This window comes from Henckelia pumila, unplaced genomic scaffold (assembly GCF_033568475.1).
Source record: "Henckelia pumila isolate YLH828 unplaced genomic scaffold, ASM3356847v2 CTG_19:::fragment_3, whole genome shotgun sequence".
Classification (NCBI taxonomy): Eukaryota; Viridiplantae; Streptophyta; class Magnoliopsida; order Lamiales; family Gesneriaceae; genus Henckelia; species Henckelia pumila.
Window position 1 is genome coordinate 2,285,827 of NW_027331777.1, and position 23,808 is coordinate 2,309,634.

At 37.8% G+C, this 23,808-nt stretch overlaps 1 pseudogene; it reads left to right on the forward strand.

Annotated features, from left to right (window-relative positions):
* The first annotated feature begins 20,404 nt into the window (after positions 1-20,404).
* Positions 20,405-23,359, forward strand: LOC140870720 (actin-like; annotated as a pseudogene).
* The last annotated feature ends 449 nt before the right edge of the window (positions 23,360-23,808 follow it).

Consider the following 23,808-nt stretch of genomic DNA (forward strand, 5'->3'; position numbering starts at 1 on the left):
CCGAAATCTCGTGAACCAATCAAAAACAATTTTTGACCGGACCAAAAATAAAATTTTAACATATTAAAATTAATTTTTAATAAAATATTAATTTTTCCCGCGGGCCACCCGGGACACTCCCGGGTTGGCCCGCACCCGGGGCGCGGGCCGGGGCAGCCCAGCTGCCCCCTCAGGGCAGCAACGCTGGCGCCGCCGAGCGCTGCCCTGCGCAGCGCCCAGCGCTGCGCTGGGCAGCGCACAGCGCTGCCCTGGGCAGCGCCGTGCGCCGCCCTGGGCGGCGCCGTGCGCCGCCCCTGGGGGCAGCGACCATCGCTGCCCCTTCCGGGCAGCGATCCAATCGCTGCCCGGGTTTCGCCCCCGGAAAAAAAAAATTTTTTTTTTTATTAAAAATATTTATTTTGTTTCAAAAACCGAGACTCAAAAATTTTGTACAATTGATTAATTCAATCGATTGATCTGAGCAACCTGGCTCTGATACCACTGTTGGAAAACTGGCGAGTTCCCAGACCAATTACGATTGATACCCGGTGCAGCGGAAGTTTAAAAATTTTTCATGGAACGTTTCCATGGTATGGGTATCAACCGTTCATCGATTGAATTACGTGTGTGTGTAAAATTTAAATAACAATTAAATAAATTTTACCTCAAATCTCGCAACGAGATTAATGGACACCAACAGAACAATTCTGCTCTTGTTGTCTCTCCCTGGAACCGATGAACGCCTTCAATCAGGTCCACGAACAGAGGTTTAATCCCTCTGATAGATTGCACTAGAAAATCTATCAGAAGTTTTCTGCGAAGAGAATACACGAATTTGATTCGTTATTCCTTACTGCGATTCAAAATCACAGACCGGAATTTTCTCGGGCAGAGGGGAGGGTTCGGCCGATTTGTTGAGAGAGAGGCTAGGGTTCGATTTTTGCTCTGTCTCAAAAATTATGACCTATCTTGTGTAATTTCTGTACTGAAATAACTTATTTATAATGCAGGCCACTAACACCTTAGGGCCCATTAGTCATAAGCTGGGGCCCGACAAGCAAAGCCCACTCGTTCAGAAATTAATATAAAATTCATCGTGACTCCGATTGATGAAACGATTTCACCAATGTGCACAGAAACCATTTCTGCACGTTTTAAAGTCAAAATAAATTTTCCTGAATCCGAATTCAGTGGTTTCCAAAAATGTCCATCCCTATGTCATTTTAGGAAATCCTACTCCCTTACTCTTATTTAAGAAGTCCAACTCCTTAGTTCATTAAATTTAACTCTTTAAATTTAACTATCTCAACGGGGATTAAAACTCCATTACACTGTGTGACCCTCAATGGTTCAGGGATACAGCTAGCCGTGGGCTCACAACTCCTTGTGACTCGGAACAACACTTTCCGACTTGCCCAACGAATCATGGTAAAGCGCCTAGCAACATCGCCCCATGATTCCCTAGGTATCACTGATAGTGCCTACAAGAACCAGTAGATTTTGGTTAGCGTACAGTACGGTCCCTTCATCCATATATCCCGATCGAATCAACAACCATTGGTATATCGAGAGTCGCTCAAGATTCGATAACTATGCAATGCATCTTGAAGATCAAATTAGTGACATCGCATGTGCTACTAAGAAACCATTTCTTAAATCACATCAAGTACTCTGGCCAGAGATTTGTCACACTAATATCTCCTCAGATCGCATAGGATATCCACACTCGCAAGTATGTGGTGAATCCTTGACAACAATGCATTGACTCCTATATGTGTCGTAACTGTACCCAATCTCGACACCTGATGACCCCCTCAGAGTCGGTAAACGAGTCAAAGCACAGTACTAGCATATAGAGTCTCCATGATGTTTCAAGTCGTAAGGACTAATGGTGTACAACCAAAAACCGCGGACTTTATCCACTCGATAAGTGATAACCACTTGGAAAGTCCGGATAGGGTAGTTCGACTATTCATCCTATGAATATCCATTTGCATGCTTTGAACATCTCCATGTTCCCTACCAATGAAACGTGGTACTCCGCATCGCAAATGCTAGTCTCAAACTCGAGCGATCCTTATCCTTATTATCGGACGGCTCAATCGACTAGGAACGGTTTTAGAACATACAGTGACTATAAGATGTATTTCATGATAGACATCTCCATGTTCTACCACATCTTACATACACTATAGTATATTCAAGGTCTTTATCAAAACAACAATAGTATATCACAATATAACAATATGAAGTAATATAAAGTCATTGCCATAAAAGTGTAAATAATATTAAACAAAAGATTGTTTATACAAAGAGTCAACAAAGCCCATAGCCACACAGTTGGCTCACTGGGCACCCACTCTTACAACCTCGTCAAGGTAACTTACCCCTCCAGCCCCTATAAATACAGATATTTCTTATGTTTTTACAGTTCTATTCACATATTCACTCACTTTATTCTGTTTCTTTGCTCTTTATTTTCTGAACACTGACTTAGGCATCAGAGGGGTCACGCCGAAAACACTTTCGGCGCCCCTTAACTTAGCTTCTGTCTGTGCAGAGCATGGGCTACCCGACCCAACCCGATTCGCTGAAGAATTTGAAGATCCACACTGTGAAATTTTTGGTATCATCAATTGGCGCCGTCTGTTGGAACGAAATATAATCCCATGATTGATCCTACTTGGTTGAGTTTAAGACCCAGGGAAGCATGAATATATGACAATCTATGTCTCAAAGCCGTGTGGTTCCACTTTTTATCACAAAGTCTAAAATTTGGGATTTTCAAGACTTAAACCCCTTTGTTCCCAATTCCCAAAATGCTTACACAGACCCATTACTTGCCGATTTGGAAAATTCACCAATTCAAGTTTAATTTTGTTTCGAGATCCATATAACTCCAATAGTTCAACTGTAGCCTAAATCAGCAGACAAACTTCTGCCCATGACTTTTGATTACTGATCACCCGTAATGGTGTTCATCTTGGTCGCAACCCCAATGGTTCCACCGTCTGCCAACCAACACCAACGATCAAACACACAGCCGTGTCGGGTTTGCTCAGTCGCATGTTTTTTTTTGTCCCAGCAAGAGCCATAGATCACCGTTCTCTGGAGTACACCACCATCGTCGACCACAGAACTCGGAAAAGCGAAGAGACTGAGGCTAGCAATAACAACCATCGCCATTGATTCTAAAAGATAAGTTTAAATGCTTTATTGCAATTTATCATACTATTATTCATTATTAAGCATTTAATGCTCAAACCTCTCTAATTATACATAATCATATCTATTTAGCTTGGGAAAGTTTGTCTGGAACTCTTTCCGTGATTCAATCATGCTTATGGCTGGATTCTTATATTATATGTGTGAATTGTTGGTTCCTGTTTAGTTGAAATTTGGTTTGTAGGTCTTGATAAGGAACGACCGTTTCCTCGTTCTAGGCACCTTTGTTTCCAGTTCTCCCGCACTTTAAGGGTTTGATGAATTTCCCTGTTAGTTTCAGAGGGGAAGAAATAAACTAAATTTCAGCTTTTTCAGCATTCCAATCTTCTTCACATGCTACTCGACTGAGCACCCATCTTGCTCCACCCACACTTCAAATTGAATAGAACTATTTTTTATTTGTGTTGCTATAATTAATTGATGGGAGCCATCGTTAGAACACACAATGGGCCATGCTTAATTTAAATTGAGATAAATGTGTCTTTGTTTATTCATTTCATATTTTGTGTAAGATAGCATCATATGGTGCATGATTTAAGCAATCGATTGAATTGGCATTAGGTAATGTGTTTATTGAGACTACTACTTATAATTAATTGAAATTTTCATGAAGATTTACTTATTATCATCATGCCATCGAGGCTTCTTGATTATTAGACAAGAAAGTTTCATTAATCTAGCTCTTTTGTTTTTATTTGAGTAATGAAGAATTATTTACACATCCGCCTAACATATTTTTATCCCATCAGTTCATCCCTGGTTCGCTACAACAGATAGGGGAGAACTCGCAAGAATGTGCCAGAAACTGTTAATCCTCTCATAACAGTTGATTTCTTTTCTTAAAAATGTTCAGTACATACGATTTGATGTTGATCCAAGCTTTTTGCAATCTCGTTTAAATATCTGAGTGAAGTAGTATTTTAAGCTTGAATCATGAGCCTCATATCAAAATGTTTCTTATGTCCTTGTACGGAAAATGTAGCACAAGCTCTGTTTTAACTCCCTCATATATCTTTAGTTTACAAAATCATACGAAAGTAGCAAAATTCATCCCTACATGCATGTATTGTGTCTCTGTCTGAGAAAATAAAAATTATCTCATGCCATCTCTCCACTTAATTTGGCAAACGAGAATTGGCAAAATCATGTCAACACTACCATGAGCTTATATATAGATTTGCATTATTATAAATCAAGGATTTATTTAATTTCTTATTGAATTTTCACGAAGGCATGCGTTCATGTTATTTTGTCTTTTTTCCTTCGTGAAGAATTTGCATATTTTTAATTAGAATCATGCACGACTAAGTACTAGTTTTAGTTATTTGCACCTTATATTAATATTATCTTGAGCTATACAGGCTCAATTTTTTAATCCTTGATAAGTGGCTTATCACTTTCGATTTTATTAATCCTTAGTTTTCCTCCTACTAAGATATTTTATTGTCATATTCTATGTGACCAGCTTCAATGGTTCAAGATTTCACCATTCCACGATTTTGGATATTATAAAATTTTTTGGATATGTCATACATTCAAATTTTTATTATTTTGGATTCTTTCTGCCATGGTTTTGTCGTTTGGTGCAGAGTTCAAAACATGTTACACTTGGCTACATGGATCGTGCTTGGACTTAGTCCATGTCGCTTTTACCATCGAGCATCTTAGCTTCACACCTTGTGGCAACCTAGGCAATCCTACTCGGCCACTCGAGAAATAAAGATAAGTCTTCTATTATTTTTATTTTTAGCAAACTATTTTTGTTTGACATATTTTGAGATATCTCATAATGAATTTTTTAGGTGAAGCCATACATTTAATTAACCCAATATTGTATTGAACTTCTATTGTCTTGTGTTTTTTTGTTTGAGTCTATCTACTATATCGGGCGTGCAATCTCGCTGTAAGGCCCTCTTTTACGCATCAGGCTTGCAATCTAGCAATAAGGCCCAATCCATGGCTCAACACTTTATAAGTCCGGGTAGGTCTGACATCATAAATCCACTCCGGTGGTGCTTAACCAAAATCCTCTCCGGGGGTGCTAAACCAAAATCCTCTCCGGGGGGTGAAAAACACAAATCCTCTCCGGGGGTGTTAAACCAAAATCCTCTCCGGTGGTGCTAAACCCAAACCCACTCTGGTGGTACTCAAAAGCCCGACCAGTTCGGCACTCACCACGCCATTCGTGGTCAAATCAAAGCCCGATCAATTCAGCACTCTGAAAGACTGGGTGCCCAGTGAGCCAACTTGTGGCTAAGGGCTTTGATGACTCTTTGTATAAACAATCTTTTGTTTAATATAATTTACACTTTTATTAATGGCAATGACTTTATCTTTCTTCATATTGATATATTGTGATATACTATTGTTGTTTTGATAAAGACCTTGAGTGTATGTAAGATGTGGTAGAACATGGAGATGTCTATCATGAAACACATCTTATAGTCACTGTATATTCTAAACTGTTCCTAGTCGATTGAGCCGTCCGATAATAAGGATAAGGATCGCTCGAGTTTGAGACTAGCATTTGCGATGCAGAGTACCACGTTTCATTGGTAAGGAACATAGAGATGTTCGAAGCATGCAAATGGATATTCATACGATGAATGATCGAACTACCCTATCCGGACTTTTCAAGTGGTTATCACTTATCGAGTGGATAAAGTCCGCGGTTTTGGTTGTACACCATTAGTCCTTACTACTTGAAACATCATTGAAACTCTATATGCTAGTACTGTGCTTTGACTCGTTTACCGACTCTATTGGGGTCATCAGGTGTCGGGATTGGGTACAGTTACAACACATATAGGAGTCGATGCTTTGTTGTCAAGGATTCACCACATACTTGCGAGTGTGGATATCCTATGCGATCTGAGGAGATATTAGTGTGACGAATCTCTGGCCAGAGTACATGATGTGGTTTAAGAAATGGTTTCTTAGTAGCACATGCGATGTCAATATTTCATCTTCAAGATGTATTGCATAGTTATCGAATCTCGAACGACTCTCGATATACCAATGGTTGTTGATTCGATCGGGATATATGGATGAAGGGACCGTACTGTACGCTAACCAAAATCTATTGGTTCTTGTAGGCACTATCAGTGATACCTAGGGAATCATGGGGCGATGTTGCTAGGCGCTCTTACCATGATTCGATGGGCAAGTCGGAAATTGTTGTTCCGAGTCACAAGGAGTTGTGAGCCCACGGCTAGCTGTATCCCTGAACCATTGAGGGTCACACAGTGTAATGGATTTTTAATCCCCGTTGAGATAGTTAAATTTAAAGAGTTAAATTTAATGAACAAAGAAGTTGGACTTCTTAATTATGAGTAGAGGAGTAAGATTTCCTAAAATGACATAGGGATGGGCATTTTTGGAAATCACTGAATTCGGATTCAGAAAAATTTATCTTGACTTTAAAAGGTGTAGAAATGGTTTCTGTGCACATTGGTAAAATCGGTTTATCAATCGGAGTCATGATGAATTTTATATTAATTTCTGAACATGCGGGCTTTGCTTGTCGGGCTTGAACTTATGACTAATGGGCCCTAAGCTGTTAGCGACCTACATTATAAATAAGTTATTGCAGTACAGAAATTACACACAACAGGTCACAATTTTCGAAAAAACCCTATTTTTCTCTCAGTAGTGGCCGCCCCCTTTCTCCCCTCTGCTCGGAAAATTCAGTCTGTGAATTTTGAATTACAGTCTGGTTTAACGGATCAAATTCGTTAATTCTCTTCGTAGAAACTTCTGATAGATTTTCTAGTGCAATCTATCAGAGGGATTAATTATCCGTTCGTGGACCTGACTGAAGAACAGTTCGTCCATCAGTTCCAGGGATATACAACAAGAGCAGAGCAATCTGTTGGTGTCCATAATCTCGCTTCGAGATTGGAGGTAAAAATTTATAATTGTTATTTAATTTTTACACACACAATTTAATCGTAAGGTTTTGATACCCACTATGAAATCGTTTCATATAAAAAATTTTAAACTTCCGCTGCACCGGGTATCAATCCTGATTGATCTGATAGCCGCGTTCTCCAACAGTGGTATCAGAGCGAGGTTGCTCAGATCAAGCGATTAAATTAATCGATTGTACAAAAATTTTTTAAGCCTCGGTTTTTGAAACAAAATAAATATTTTAAAAATAAAAAAAAATATTTCCGGGCAAAAACCCGGGCAGCGATTGGATCGCTGCCCGGGGGGGCAGCGATGGTCGCTGCCCCGGGCGGCGCACGGCGTTGCGCAGGGCAGCGGGGCAGCCTGGCTGCCCGGCCCGACCCCATTAGGGCGCGGGCAGCCCGAGAATGTCCCGGGCGGCCCGCGGGAAAAATTAATTTTCTAATTTTTAAATTAAATTTTAATATGTTAAAATTCTATTTTTGGTCCGATCGAAAATTGTTTTTGATTGGTCCACGAGGCGTCGGATCGAATTGTTCGAGTCCGAAAATTTTAAAATTGATTTTTGGATAAATTTGAATTTTTGGAAAATTTAAATATTTTATCCGTTAAATTGAATTTTGAAATTAATTATTTTTGGTTCAATTGATGATAAGATATGATCTTATGGATATATTGAGTAAAATATGATTTTATGTATAAAATTGGATTTTATAGATAAAATATGATTTTATTTGATAAAAAGATAAAATATGATTTTGTATGTAAAATGAGATTTTATGTATGAAATATGATTTTATCCTTTTAAATTTAAATTGTCATTGCATGTTATCCAATAAATTAATTTTGAATTAAATGTTATTGGATAAGGATGATCGATTGCCATGACCAATTTTGTAGGTGTATGTTCGGAATTTACATTTGTTTTTATTGTTGTTGGATTTATTAATGGGCCTGGTTTATGGCCCAATATGAATGTCATATGTAATAAAAGTGGGCTTGGTTTATGGCCCGTTCCCACCCCTTAAAAATGTATCTCCTACTTGTCATTGTTATTTATTGTAAATATATTAGATTTAGTGGGAGATCAAGATTTGAAGATGGAGGTGGGCCCAGCAGACAATAAAGACAGAAGAAATGTAAATTGGAAGCAAAATGTAATAGGATTGCATTGCATACTACATATTACCTAGGATTGGACTAAGACTCGTGATTGGCAACCACGGGTCGATTAGAAATGGAATCGATCATCCTATATAATATGTGATATTATAGTTGTATGCATGTTTTAGACAAAATTGTGTAAATCCGACAAGCATACAAAATTTTAAAAATGATGAGACAAATTTTCATAATTAAAATCCCTCATTTTAAATATGATTTAAAATTGATATCAAGATAAATAAAGAAAATTTAAATTTGTTTAAATGTTACTACCTTCCATCAACGATCAATGTATGAGATGCTACCCGCGGATACGGTCCGGCTCATATTATTGGGGGGGCCCGTTCGTCGGAAAGCTGTACATTGGATCGACATATGTTGTAAGTTGGGTGGAACTCCCATGGGATCGGCTCATATTATTGGGGGATCCACATGGCGACCGTCCATCACAACTTAATATTGATGGGTCATCTTGACATGTCACAATAAACGGCGTCATATTATTGGGCCCTTATTGGACATGAGGTAAAAAAACATGGAGGTTGCTTTGGAAGCAATTGGGCTCTACCTTTTGAAAATTATGGTTGGCTGATATTATTCGGGACCATAGATTTTCAATTGGACTCCATGTTCTCACTAAGAAAAACAGTTTCCCGTTTTCACTAGAGGGTAGTGAAATCATTAAAATAGCGGGAGTGAGATTCATAAAATAAATTTCGCCTATTTTATGTCTTAGTAAATTAATTAAACAATCACTGATATTTGTCTGTTTCTTTTCAGTATTTCATAAAATATGAATTCGCGTAATCCACTTTTCTCGATCCTCGAACAAAATAAGTTGACTGGCGCAAACTATACGGAATGGTTCCGTAAGTTGAAGATTGTCTTGACTTCGGAGAAGATGCTCTACGTGTTAGAAAAATCTCCTCCGAAGGAAGCACCAGCTGACATAAGTCCGGAAGAGTTAGCCAAACTTGATACATGGTGGGACCATGATATCAAGGCCAAATGCTATATGCAAGCCTCGATGTCTGATGAACTCCAGAGGCGATTTGAGGACACCGTGAATGCTGCTGACATTCACGTACAACTCAAGGAACTTTTTGGGGCTCAATCGAGGGCTGAAAGGTTCGCTACTGTAAAGGAGCTAATGACGTGTTGCATGCGTGAAGGGACTTCGGTTCGTGATCATGGGGTACGAGTGATTTGGCTCATACAGAAGTTGGTAACCCTTGATTTGGTGTTGGAGCATGAACTCAACGTGGACTTACTACTTCTGTCTCTTCCTTCTTCGTTTGACGGATTTGTGGTGAATTTCAATATGAACAAGATAGAGGTCTCCCTTGAAGAGATGGTCAATATGCTTGTGACATATGAATCCACATTAAAGAAGGATAAACCGGCTTTCTTGGTGGGCTCCTCTTCTTCTGCTAAGAAAGGGTCAAGTACAAAGGGTAAGAAACGTTCTGCCCCACCCAAGAAAATCGAACCCGAGAAGAAGTACAAGACAAAGGCTTCAAACATGGAAAAATCCAAGGATGTTTGCCATTACAGCAAGAAGCCCGGTCATTGGAAGCGTAACTGCAAGGAATATCTAGAGCAGTTGCGAACTGCGAAGGGTATGTTCTATATTGAAATAAATGTTTCACTTAATACTACTTCTTGGGTATTGGATACCGGATGTGGATCTCACATTTGCAATGATTTGCAGGTGATGACAAGAAGTCGCAGGCTTAGAATGGGTGAGACCCAGCTGAGGCTCGGAAATGGTTCCAGAGTTGAAGCTAAAGCTGTGGGAGATATTTATTTAATTTTGCAGAACGGTTTTAAGTTACTTTTGAGAGATGTTTTATTTGTTCCGGATTTGATTAAAAACATTATTTCTGTTTCTATGCTTGATAGAGATGGTTATTCTTGCAATTTTGTGAATGAGATTTGCAATATTTACAAGAATGAATGTTTGATTAGAAATGGACAACTTGAAAATGATCTATATAACTTAAAAATAAAAGACGTTCCAATAAATTATGTTGATAAACCGGCAACAACAAACAAAAGGAAAATCGATAGCCAAAACCCGGCAAACTTTTGGCACGCTAGGCTAGGTCATATTTCCTCAAGGAGGATGAACAAGCTAGTGGGAGAGGGCATGTTTGATATGTTTGATATTAACTCTCTACCTACTTGTGAATCCTGCCTGAAAGGAAAAATGACTAAATCTCCTTTTAAGGGGAAACCTGAGCGTAGTCAAAATCTGTTGGATTTGACCCATACAGATGTTTGTGGTCCATTTAGAGTTGGTACTCAATATGACCACACCTACTTCATTACCTTTACTGATGATTATTCGAGGTATGAGTATTTATATTTAATGAAATATAAGTCTGAAGCGTTTGAAAAGTTCAAAGAATTCAAGGCTGAAGTAGAAAACAAGCTAGGTAAAAGTATTAAAGCACTTCGATCGGATCGAGATGGAGAATACTTAAATACCGAGTTTTTGGACTATCTAAAAGAGAATGAGATTCTCTCTCAGTGGACTCCTCCTATGACACCACAGCTTAATGGTGTATCGGAGCGTCGTAATCGAACTTTGTTGGATATGGTTCGGTCCATGATGAGCTTCACTGAGCTTCCACCTTCGTTTTGGGGCTATGCGCTTGAAACGGCGGTATTGTTGTTGAACAACGTCCACACTAAAGCAGTGGACAAAACACCATACGAGTTATGGAATGGCAAAGCTCCTAAGTATTCGTACTTGAGAATTTGGGGATGTCCTGCTTACGTGAAGCGGACAGTGGGAGATAAGTTGGATAGTCGATCCAGCTTATGTTATTTGTAGGGTATCCGAAGAATTCAATCGGATATTATTTCTATTATCCTGCTGAAACAAAGGTGTTTGTTTCAAGGAATGCCACCTTCTTGGAGAAGGAGTTCTTATTGGATAAGAAAGGCGAGATGATGGAACTCGAAGAAATTCGAGAAGAACCCGAAATACAAAATAACGATCCTACACCTCAGGAACCATTGATAGACACGCCTGTACCTAGAAGATCCGAGAGGACTTCTAGACCTCCTATTCGATATGGTCTTCTTCTTGAAGGGGATCAAGATGAACCCGATGTTGGATGTGATCCAAGAAACTTCAAGGAAGCAATTTCTGATGTGGATTCAAATTTATGGCTTGAAGCTATGCAGTCGGAAATAGATTCGATGCATACAAACCAAGTTTGGTCTTTAGTAGATCCTCCCGATGGAATTGTTCCAATAGGGTGTAAATGGATCTACAAGAGAAAGCTTGGGCCTGATGGTAAGGTATTGACCTACAAGGCGCGATTGGTGGCGAAAGGTTATACTCAAAGACAAGGAGTTGACTATGATGAAACCTTTTCACCAGTTGCAATGTTCAAGTCCATAAGAATCCTTATTGTCATAGCTGCGTGGTATGACTATGAGATATGGCAAATGGATGTGAAGACTGCATTTCTTAATGGAGACATTAAGGAAGAAATCTATATGAAGCAGCCTGAGGGGTACACATCCATGGGAAGCGAGCATAAGGTATGCAAGCTTCAGAGATCAATTTATGGTCTAAAACAAGCATCAAGAAGTTGGAACCAGAAATTTGATGAAACAATAAAGGATTTTGGTTTCATCAAGAACCCGGAGGAACCATGCGTGTACAAGAAAGTAGTTAAGGATGCTGTGACATTCTTAGTACTTTATGTTGATGACATCCTACTCATTGGGAATGATGTAGGGATGTTGCAGTCAACAAAGATATGGTTATCAGGTAGATTCTCGATGAAGGATTTGGGTGAGGCATCCTATATTCTAGGGATACAGATCTATAGAGATAGATCTAAGAGAATGATAGGACTCACTCAATCAACCTACATCGATACCATATTGAAACGGTTTTCAATGGATGGGTCCAAGAGAGGACATCTACCCATGTGTCATGGAGTTTTTCTATCCAAGTCTATGTGTCCCAAGACGGATGAAGAGATAGAGAAAATGACACATGTACCATATGCGTCAGCCATAGGTAGTATCATGTATGGGATGATATCTACCAGACCGGATGTAGCATTTGCTCTGAGTGTCACAAGCAGATATCAAGCTAATCCCGGTCAAATGCATTGGAAAGCCGTGAAGGACATTCTTAAGTACTTACAAAGGACTAAGAATATGTTCATGGTATATGGAGGAAGAGAACTAAAATTGGAAGGCTATACCGACTCTAGCTTTCAAAGTGACGAGGATGACTCGAAGTCAACCTCTGGATTTGTGTTCATGCTCAATGGCGGTGCTGTCTCTTGGAAGAGTTCCAAGCAGGACACCACAGCGGATTCCACCACTGAAGCAGAATACATTGCAGCCTCAGCTGCTGCTAAAGAGGCCGTTTGGATGAGGAATTTCGTCCAAGAGTTGGGCGTCATTCCTGAAGTTGTTGGTCCAGTCCCGGTGTACTGTGACAACACGGGTGCCATTGCTCAGGCAAAGGAACCAAGGTCTCATCAAAGATCCAAACACGTACTGAGGAAATACCACATCATCCGGGAGATTGTGGAAAGAGGAGACATCACTGTCGAAAGAGTGGCCTCTGCAGACAATATCGCTGATCCACTTACTAAGCCCTTGCCAGGACCATTATTTGACAAATATCGCGAAACAATGGGTCTACGTAGTATGACTAGTTGGCTATAGGGCAAGTGGGAGATTGAAAGAGTGGGTGCCCAGTGAGCCAACTTGTGGCTAAGGGCTTTGATGACTCTTTGTATAAACAATCTTTTGTTTAATATAATTTACACTTTTATTAATGGCAATGACTTTATCTTTCTTCATATTGATATATTGTGATATACTATTGTTGTTTTGATAAAGACCTTGAATATACTATAGTGTATGTAAGATGTGGTAGAACATGGAGATGTCTATCATGAAACACATCTTATAGTCACTGTATATTCTAAACTGTTCCTAGTCGATTGAGCCGTCCGATAATAAGGATAAGGATCGCTCGAGTTTGAGACTAGCATTTGCGATGCAGAGTACCACGTTTCATTGGTAAGGAACATAGAGATGTTCGAAGCATGCAAATGGATATTCATACGATGAATGATCGAACTACCCTATCCGGACTTTCCAAGTGGTTATCACTTATCGAGTGGATAAAGTCCGCGGTTTTGGTTGTACACCATTAGTCCTTACTACTTGAAACATCATTGAGACTCTATATGCTAGTACTGTGCTTTGACTCGTTTACCGACTCTATTGGGGTCATTAGGTGTCGGGATTGGGTACAATTACAACACATATAGGAGTCGATGCTTTGTTGTCAAGGATTCACCACATACTTGCGAGTGTGGATATCCTATGCGATCTGAGGAGATATTAGTGTGACGAATCTCTGGCCAGAGTACATGATGTGGTTTAAGAAATGGTTTCTTAGTAGCACATGCGATGTCACTATTTGATCTTCAAGATGTATTGCATAGTTATCGAATCTCGAACGACTCTCGATATACCAATGGTTGTTGATTCGATCGGGATATATGGATGAAGGGACCGTACTGTACGCTAACCAAAATCTATTGGTTCTTGTAGGCACTATCAGTGATACCTAGGGAATCATGGGGCGATGTTGCTAGGCGCTCTTACCATGATTCGATGGGCAAGTCGGAAATTGTTGTTCCGAGTCACAAGGAGTTGTGAGCCCACGGCTAGCTGTATCCCTGAACCATTGAGGGTCACACAGTGTAATGGATTTTTAATCCCCGTTGAGATAGTTAAATTTAAAGAGTTAAATTTAATGAACAAAGAAGTTGGACTTCTTAATTATGAGTAGAGGAGTAAGATTTCCTAAAATGACATAGGGATGGGCATTTTTGAAAATCACTGAATTCGGATTCAAAAAAATTTATCTTGACTTTAAAAGGTGCAGAAATGGTTTCTGTGCACATTGGTGAAATCGGTTTATCAATCGGAGTCATGATGAATTTTATATTAATTTCTGAACATGCGGGCTTTGCTTGTCGGGCTTGAACTTATGACTAATGGGCCCTAAGCTGTTAGCGGCCTACATTATAAATAAGTTATTGCAGTACAGAAATTACACACAACAGGTCACAATTTTCGAAAAAACCCTATTTTTCTCTCAGTAGTGGCCGCCCCCTTTCTCCCATCTGCTCGGAAAATCCAGTCTGTGAATTTTGAATTACAGTCTGGTTTAACGGATCAAATTCGTTAATTCTCTTCGTAGAAACTTCTGATAGATTTTCTAGTGCAATCTATCAGAGGGATTAATTATCCGTTCGTGGACCTGATTGAAGAACAGTTCGTCCATCAGTTCCAGGGATATACAACAAGAGCAGAGCAATCTGTTGGTGTCCATAATCTCGCTTCGAGATTGGAGGTAAAAATTTATAATTGTTATTTAATTTTTACACACACAATTTAATCGTAAGGTTTTGATACCCACTATGGAATCGTTCCATATAAAAATTTTTAAACTTCCGCTGCACCGGGTATCAATCCTGATTGATCTGATAGCCGCGTTCTCCAACACACTCACCACGCCATTCGTGGTCAAATCAAAGCCCGACCAGTTCGGCACTCACCACGCCATTCGTGGTCAAATCAAAGCCCGATCAGTTCGGCACTCACCACGCCATTCGTGGTCAAATCAAAGCCCGATCAGTTTGGCACTCACCACGCCATTCGTGGTCCAATCAAAGTCCGATCAGTTCGGCACTCACCACGCCATTCGTGGTCAAATCAAAGCCCGATCAGTTCGGCACTCACCACGCCACTCGTGGTCATCTCAAAAGACCGACCAGCTCGGCATGATGTAAACCCATGCCACTCGTGGTTATCTCAAAAGCCCAACCAGATCGGCAAAAGCTCGACCAGATCGGCACTTACCACACAATTCGTGGTTAAATTCATAAGCCCGACCAACTCGCCACTTACCACGCAATTCGTGGTTAAAATTCATAAGTCCGACCAAGCTCGGTACCTACCACATCACTCGTGACCTCCATCAAAGGCCCATCCGGTTTGGTAATGTTACTTGTACTTGGTTAATACAAGAGTTCTTACATGGGCTTGGGATCCGACCAGACAACATGATCTAAACTTCATAATTCTTTTAGACCAGTAGGTGGAGGTACTATTGATGCCCCTAAAAAATATACGTGTCTAATTCGACCCAAACCCAATAATCCAATATTTCTAGAAAGATACTTTGAGGCCCATCTAGTCTTATTTTATGAGAAGCCCAGTCAGAGATAGCCCTGTTAGGGAATAAGGTCATGATCATAAATTCATGGGCTTGAACCTTAACTGGTATTGTTGAAGCCCGACCCGGGCCCAGTTCGGGCCCAATATCTTGAACCTTCCGTTATTCTCGGATATATGAAGATCTAGAACAGATAAAGACAATATTCAACAAATACAAGATTTGATATGATTCATGGGTCGATATTAGAGTTCTACTCTAACACATATTCTACCTCGTCAAGGTAACTTACCCCTCCAGCCCCTATAAATACAGGTATTTCTTATGGTTTTACAGATTCACTTCTTCTATTCACATATTCACTCACTTTATTCTGGTTCTTTGATCTTTATTTTCTGAACACTGACTTAGGCATCGGAGGGGTCACACCGAAAACACTTTCGGCGCCCCTTAACTTAGCTTCTGTCTGTGCAGAGCATGGGCTACCCGACCCGATTCGCTGAAGAATTTGAAGATTCACTCTATCAGACCGAACCCGAGGTGAAATTTTTGGTATCATCAAATACCAAAACTCTAATAGTTGAGGAATCAATCCATGTGATATTTGATGAAACTTCTAATACTAATGAATCTTCAAGTATCAATGATATCAGTAACAGGATGGAAGATTCTAGACTAGACACATAAGAGGTGAAGAAATCCAGATCAAAAGAAACAAAGAAATTCCCTGTGAACCAGAACATCCAGAAGTGCCAGTAGAGCCAGTTGATTTCAAGGACATTCATCAACCAGAAATTCCAGATGAACACATACATGATGATGATATTGCATCAAATCCAGAAAACAAAAGATCTCGTTAAACCAGATCAACCAGCTGCGGAAAATCATCTTGGACCATGTTACAAATAGACCAAGACTCACCCTCCAAGCTTGGTAATAGATAATCCATCTGCACCTCTGCAAACCAGAGGACAGATTAATGAATTCTTGCATGCTGCATTCATCTCTCATCTAGAACCTAAGAAAATAGAAGAATTTTTGACTGACAGTAATTGGATAGAAGCTATACAAGAGGAACTACTTCAATGTGAACAAAATTCAGTCTGACATCTATTACCTAGACCACTTGATCAATCTGTGATAGGAACCTGATGGGTATTTAGAAATAAACTCAATGAGGATGACACTATTGTTAGAAACAAGACCAGATTAGTAGCTCAAATATAAAGACAAGAAGAAGGCATAGACTTTGAAAAAACATTTGCACCACTATCGAAATAGATTTTAGTGCGTATTCACCCTCCCTTCTACACACAATTCCGATCCAACACTTAGTTTGATAATTCTTATTTTGTTTGTAAATACATTGAATTATATCTAACTTCTAAGAGTGAGTAGTTTATTGAGTTTTTTTTAGCTTTAGTATTTTCTTTTTTTTTTTTTTATCTATATTGTCTATTGAAAAAAAGATTGTAGCTAAGTTTGATTACGATAATTTAGTTGACATTTTTTTGTAACAAAAGCGCAAAGAGTATGAACATGCATCTTGTTGTTAGATTCCGTTTATAATTGTCATTTTCTATAATTTAATAAATTTATAAATATTTGTGATAATTATATGCATTAATTAATCATCATCTCGTATGTAATATTTTTATATTTAATAAAAAAGTTTATTGGAAATCCCCTAAAAAATTAGCTTAGGACCTCCGCTTTTTTTGATACGGTCTTATTTTATGTTTTGTGCTCCTCAAAAGAAATATATGCACCTTGTCGATAACTTTATATGAGTAGTTATCAATTCTTTTAAATCTTCTAAACTGTATAGTCTCATATATGTACAATCTAGAAATCTTTCTCATTTTGGTATGAGATCGGTTCATTTATGTTCATCTTTGTTGAGAAGCCTACAAAAAACTGCTCATTATCAGTGGTATCTTTTGAAAACGGCGATCACTCCTCATCCTCGTAACACCTAGGCATCACAAACATATATATAAATATTATGATAATTTTTTTAAAAAAATTAATTATAAATTATCAAATTTTTTGGGTTTCCCAACTTATGTTTAGAGATATTTGTAAAGGAAATTAAAAGAAATTATTTTATAATTAGTTTTTGCTAAACCAATTTTTTTTTGCAATATCTTGTCCATTAACATATATTTCTCCCGTCCCGATTATATAAGTTTGTTTTACACATAAATTAAAAAAAAACATTACAAAACCAAATTATGTATAAACCTCCGATTTTATCATTAGTTAATAGAAGTATATTGGTAAAAGAGTAGAAATAAATTGCTACAAGCTCTATGTATTTGGGACAAATTAAAAAAAAAAACATGATATATATAATTGAAATGTGAGTAGAATATGAAGATGAAGAATAATTGGAGGTTCCATGTTTATTTATCTTTATTTTATCATATTAATTGATTTTTATTTTATTTTTGATCGGTATGAAATGTTTTTCCTTCTATTAAGATCAAATATCAAATGTATCACCAAATATCAAATCATTAACTAGTTTTTGTTATCTGGCGTCTGGCCTGATTACTCGATACAAAATCAGAGAATGAAATATTTAATGTATTTTTATATTTAGATATAAAAACCTAAATTTTTTAAAAATATATGTACTTGGAAAAAGAACAATTGTACGTCCATATAAATTTCCAACTTTTGTCACTTCTCTATTATTGATTTATTTTTATTAAAAAATAATAGATAATAAATTAAAATACAAATAAGTCCATCTTAAAGACAATATCTTGATAACCAAAATAAATAAATAAATAAAAATACGATCTCTTGATAAATTTTTAACGGAGCGGATTCTTACTGTCCAATAGTGAACGTGCAAAATTACTATAATTTATATGATGTCTGGATTTAACTAAACATTTTATAAACTGTTATATCTTATAACTTAGTTCATCATAGTATAAAGAGTATGATTTTATTTTATGAGTAAATGTTAAAATGTTTGGATAAATTATAGATTATTTTATTATAATATTATAAAAAAGAATATGATTTTTTTCAAAATCGGGCAAATTATTATTATTATTGTTATTATTATTATTATTATTATTATGATTATGATTATTATTATTATTCATATTATTATTATGGATGGCACGAGCAATAAGGACAACTTTTTATAAGGTAATACGAGACAATATCAAGTATCACAATAAGATACGTTTATGTCTAGATTTATTACCCTAAAATCCGGACCCATTGGCTCAATTAGCTACAACTTTCATGTCGACTCGTTGCTTAGTATGTGCATTGAGCTCTTACAAGTAAGTATAAACAAATAAAAATACGCCTCAGCCAATAAGTATAATTTTTAGTCTAGTGTTAAGCGGTTGATTCCAACACTTGGTTTTAGAACGAGACCATGTGTTCAAATTTCCCAAGAAACATATTTCTATATTTTTTCGGTAGAAATGGTTGGTTAAGGCCCCGTTTGATATCAAAAGCCAGATCAGAAAAATATTTTTTTTTAAAAAAAATATTTTTTTAGTTTATAAGGTGTTTGGATGGTCATTTAAGTGCTTAAAAAGCACTTTTTAAGTCAAATTTAGAGTTTTTTCAAAAACCCAAAATTAGAGCTTAAAAAAAAACTTTTTTAAAAAAAGAGTCTGTGAAATTCAAACACTCTATGTGTGCATGAATGAGAGAATCACTTGGATGATTGACTTCTTGCGAAACTCTCTCTCGTACATAAAGAGAGACACCACTGGCTTCGATTTTTTCTATGTTATAAGGAGAAATTCACATCGTGTAGTATGAGAAAACATGTCAATCATTGTATTTCAAGATTAGAAATGAGCTTCACGTGAAATTACGTGGTGTCCATATAATCCAATGATTTCAAGGGAATAGTTCATGCTACCCTTGAGGTAGCTACCCCAAGGGAAATTGAATGGACTAGATCATATTTTCACCTCAAATGATTTGATCTGGTCCATTTAATTCCCTTTGGGGTAGTTATCCCAAGGATAATATCAACACTATCGATTTCAAGACAACGGAGCGTAATTCTTCGTGAAATAAAGTTACATGTCTGTCAACGGAGCGTTCGATGCTACCCATGGGGTAATACTAGAGGTGCAAAAAACGAACCGAATTGAGTCGAATAATGGTAAAATATTAAGGCTCGAATTCGGCTCGATAAAAGTATATTCGAGTTCGAGCTCGATTCGAAGCTCGATAATTTCAAATATTTTGGCTCGAGCTCGGCTCGAAATGAAGTTCGAGTTCGGATCGAAACATTCGAACCTATTCGTGAACTATTGCTCAGATATTATGGTCGAAAAGCTCAAAATGTTCGAAAAGGTTCGAAATATATATATATTTATTATATAAATATATTATATTAATTTAATATTAAGGCTCGCGAACTATTCACAAACTATCGAACAGAATACTCTTGGCTCGAGCTCGGCTCGAAAAAAAGTTCGAATATGTTCGAATTCGGCTCGAGTTCGATAAGCTCGAATACGAATCGAATATTTATCGAGCGAGCTAGTAAAACTCACGAACCGGCTCAATTCGTTTGCAATCCTAGGTACTACCCCATGGGCAGCATGTACAAAACCGTAGATTTCAACCTAGCATATGAGTAATACTCAAATGATAGATCTAATGTTCCATGATTTGCCATGTCAATAATATATAAGTAATTACGCCTATATTTAAAAATACGAACCGTTGGATGGATAATTTGAGTATTACCCATATGCTATGATCTTATCTACCAAAACGACAAAACCTCTCTGAAAACCTTATTTGAAGGTTGTTTTGGAAAAAAAAATTATTTAAAATAAATCTTTTTATATAAAAAAAAATTGTTTGATGAAACGAGGGTCAATCGGGGATAAAGCGAGAGTGTAGGTGGCTTTAAAGGTACCTTCAATTTCCTTCACATTTGCATTTCATTTGCGTTCACTCATTCCCATTTTTGAATCGTTAGGCGCTTAATTTGTGGAAACTACACCACAATACATTCTCCAGCATTCCCCCAATCATTCTTATTATTCTCATTCCTCCGTTTCTAGGGCTCTGCTGAAAATCACCCAAACAAGGTGATCGCATTCTCTTCTCTTTTCTCATACATTTCTTGTTTTCTGATTAGCATTTCTTGAGTGCATGTATTAGATCTCTGAATTTTGATCTTTTTGTTTCCCATTTCTTGATTTCGATGCGTGATGTTGTACAAATATATGATCTGTTTGATCCCAGTTGATCTTTTCTGGGATAGATTATTATACGGATTTTGGTGGATTGAGCTGTATGTGAACAAAATTTGTGGCTACATTATACTAGAGACTGGTGGTATTTGGTTGGACTTGAAGAAAGGTTATCAATTCTTGTGAGATGGATTTTTTTTTTTCAAAAAAACGCACAGACGTGGCTAAGAGTTTCTTTGAGGAGTGGGTTGAAAATTATTGTTAATTGGGGGTATTTGCTGTAACCTATCAAAAAATAGAAACAGGGAGAAACAGTTTAAAACTACAATTCCTTATCTCGTATTTGTTGATCACGAAACAACTCTTGCCAAGTTTCATGTTCATGTTTCTCATTGATAAGCAATTGCATTATCCCTTCACTGCTGAAATCGATTATTTTACATTGTGCTGGTATGTATGTTAATGTATTTAGCGTTCACTGGTTGTGCATCAAATAGCATGTGTTTGCACTGGGAAACTGGGAGATTTTTGGTCATGCAGATCTTGATAACTGATAAAACAGTGATGTCATGTTCTTGTATGAGTAATTATTGTGCCTTGCATACTGGAAAGAATTTTATTACAAACTAATCTAAAATGTTACATCGGCCTTACAATCTTATGAAATGTCATACTTTTTGCATGCGTACAGGTAAATGGCAGACGGAGAGGACATTCAACCACTTGTTTGTGACAATGGAACTGGAATGGTCAAGGTAACAACCGTTGTCCAGAAAATCTATTTACTTCAAACAGGATACTCTGTCAACAGAGGTTGGTTTCTCATAAATTGAATATTTATGTGGAGAGCTGACTTAATGATATTTTAGGCTGGGTTTGCTGGAGATGATGCTCCAAGGGCTGTGTTCCCCAGCATTATAGGCCGCCCACGTCACACAGGTGTGATGGTTGGCATGGGGCAGAAAGATGCATATGTTGGGGACGAGGCCCAGTCCAAGCGTGGTATTCTTACTTTGAAGTACCCCATTGAGCATGGCATCGTTAGTAACTGGGATGACATGGAGAAGATCTGGCATCATACGTTCTACAATGAACTCCGTTGTTGCCCCTGAAGAGCACCCAATTCTCCTCACTGAGGCACCTCTCAATCCAAAAGCCAATAGGGAGAAGATGACTCAGATAATGTTTGAAACCTTCAACTCCCCGGCCATGTATGTTGCCATACAGGCTGTCCTGTCCCTGTATGCTAGTGGTCGTACCACAGGTCAGTCGGATGACTCGATTCCCAATTTCATTTTTTTCAGATTGAGTGCATGCTGAATAAGTATTGCAGTTCTTAGATGAACATCGTATAGTTGTTGTACCACTGGTAAGTCAAATACACATTGAATATGGTATTGCAATTCTTAGATGGATACCATAGCAAATTCAACTCCAACCATCCACTGTCTTCTATGAAACGTGTAAAATAGTTGAGCGCATCCTTTTTCCTGTGTGGTATCAGCAGGGAATAAATGTCTAGTTACTTCTTATTTTTCCTGTTTCTTGTTTACAATCACTTTCATTCGTGTAGGCATTGTCATGGACTCTGGTGATGGTGTCAGTCATACAGTCCCCATTTATGAAGGATATGCTCTTCCACATGCTATTCTTCGACTTGATCTCGCTGGTCGTGACCTCACTGAGCACTTTGCAAAAATCCTCACAGAGCGTGGGTACACATTCTCCACATCGGCCGAGAGGGAAATTGTGAGGGACATGAAAGAGAAACTGGCCTACATTGCTCTTGATTTTGAGCAGGAAATGGAATTAGCAAAAACAAGCTCCAGCATTGAGGAAGAACTTTGAGTTGCCCGATGGGCAAGTTATCACTATTGGCAACGAACGTTTCAGATGCCCTGAGGTCCTTTTCCAGCCCTCCATGATTGGGATGGAAGCTGCTGGTATCCACGAGACAACATACAATTCTATTATGAAATGTGACGTTGATATCAGAAAGGATCTGTACGGAAACATTGTGCTGAGTGGTGGGTCTACCATGTTTCCTGGCATTGCTGATAGAATGAGCAAAGAAATCACTGCTCTTGCTCCTAGTAGCATGAAGATTAAGGTTGTAGCTCCACCCGAAAGGAAGTACAGTGTTTGGATCGGAGGGTCCATCTTGGCATCCCTCAGTACTTTCCAGCAGGTAAGCTCGTGTGCCAATCAAGCACAAGAGAACACGCAGAACAACACAAGCCACACTAGCATGATTTATACTTTGTTTGAACACTTTATACAAGCGTTACTGATCCATGATTTATGATTGATTCATTGACTACAGATGTGGATAGCAAAGGCAGAGTATGACGAATCCGGCCCTTCGATTGTGCACAGGAAATGTTTCTAATCGGAAACACTTCTCAGTCTCCTGATTATCAAGTCTTTATTCTGGTAAGCAGATAAAGATATTGCGTTTCTTGTTCTCAATTTCTACCTATTAGTTTGAAATATCCATTTTGTTTTGTGTTTGGAGTGCTTTTTCAGCATAATAATGTTGCCTCTGTTGTGTTTTGTTATTTTGTATTCCGGAGGATCATCGAACATTGGAATTGTATTTCGTATTTTCATTTGGTAAAATAATACTTGGGACTCTATATTTTCCTAAGGCTACGTTTACTTTGAATGATGGGATTGAACATATGATTATTATGATAGCTAAAGGGTGAAATCGTAATTTGTTCTTAATTATCATTTCAATCCCAAAATTAATCCATCCAACTAAACATATTATATTTATCCATAATCATTCCATAATTGATTTTTTTCATTCTCTCACTCCATAATATTTATAATCCCATTAAAAATTTAGGACTAAAAATTATCTCTCAATCCTATCATTAATGGACCTAAAGATTTATACCATTTTTCAATTTTGCAAGTAAACATAGGATTAGTTGGTATTATCTATGTTATCCTTCATTTATCAAGGCAAGTAAACGCAGTCTAACTGATTAATAGTTATAAATTTTGTGCATTATAATCCTTTAGATCAAATTGTATTCGGAAATCATGTCATTATTATTATTATTATTATTATTATTATTGTTT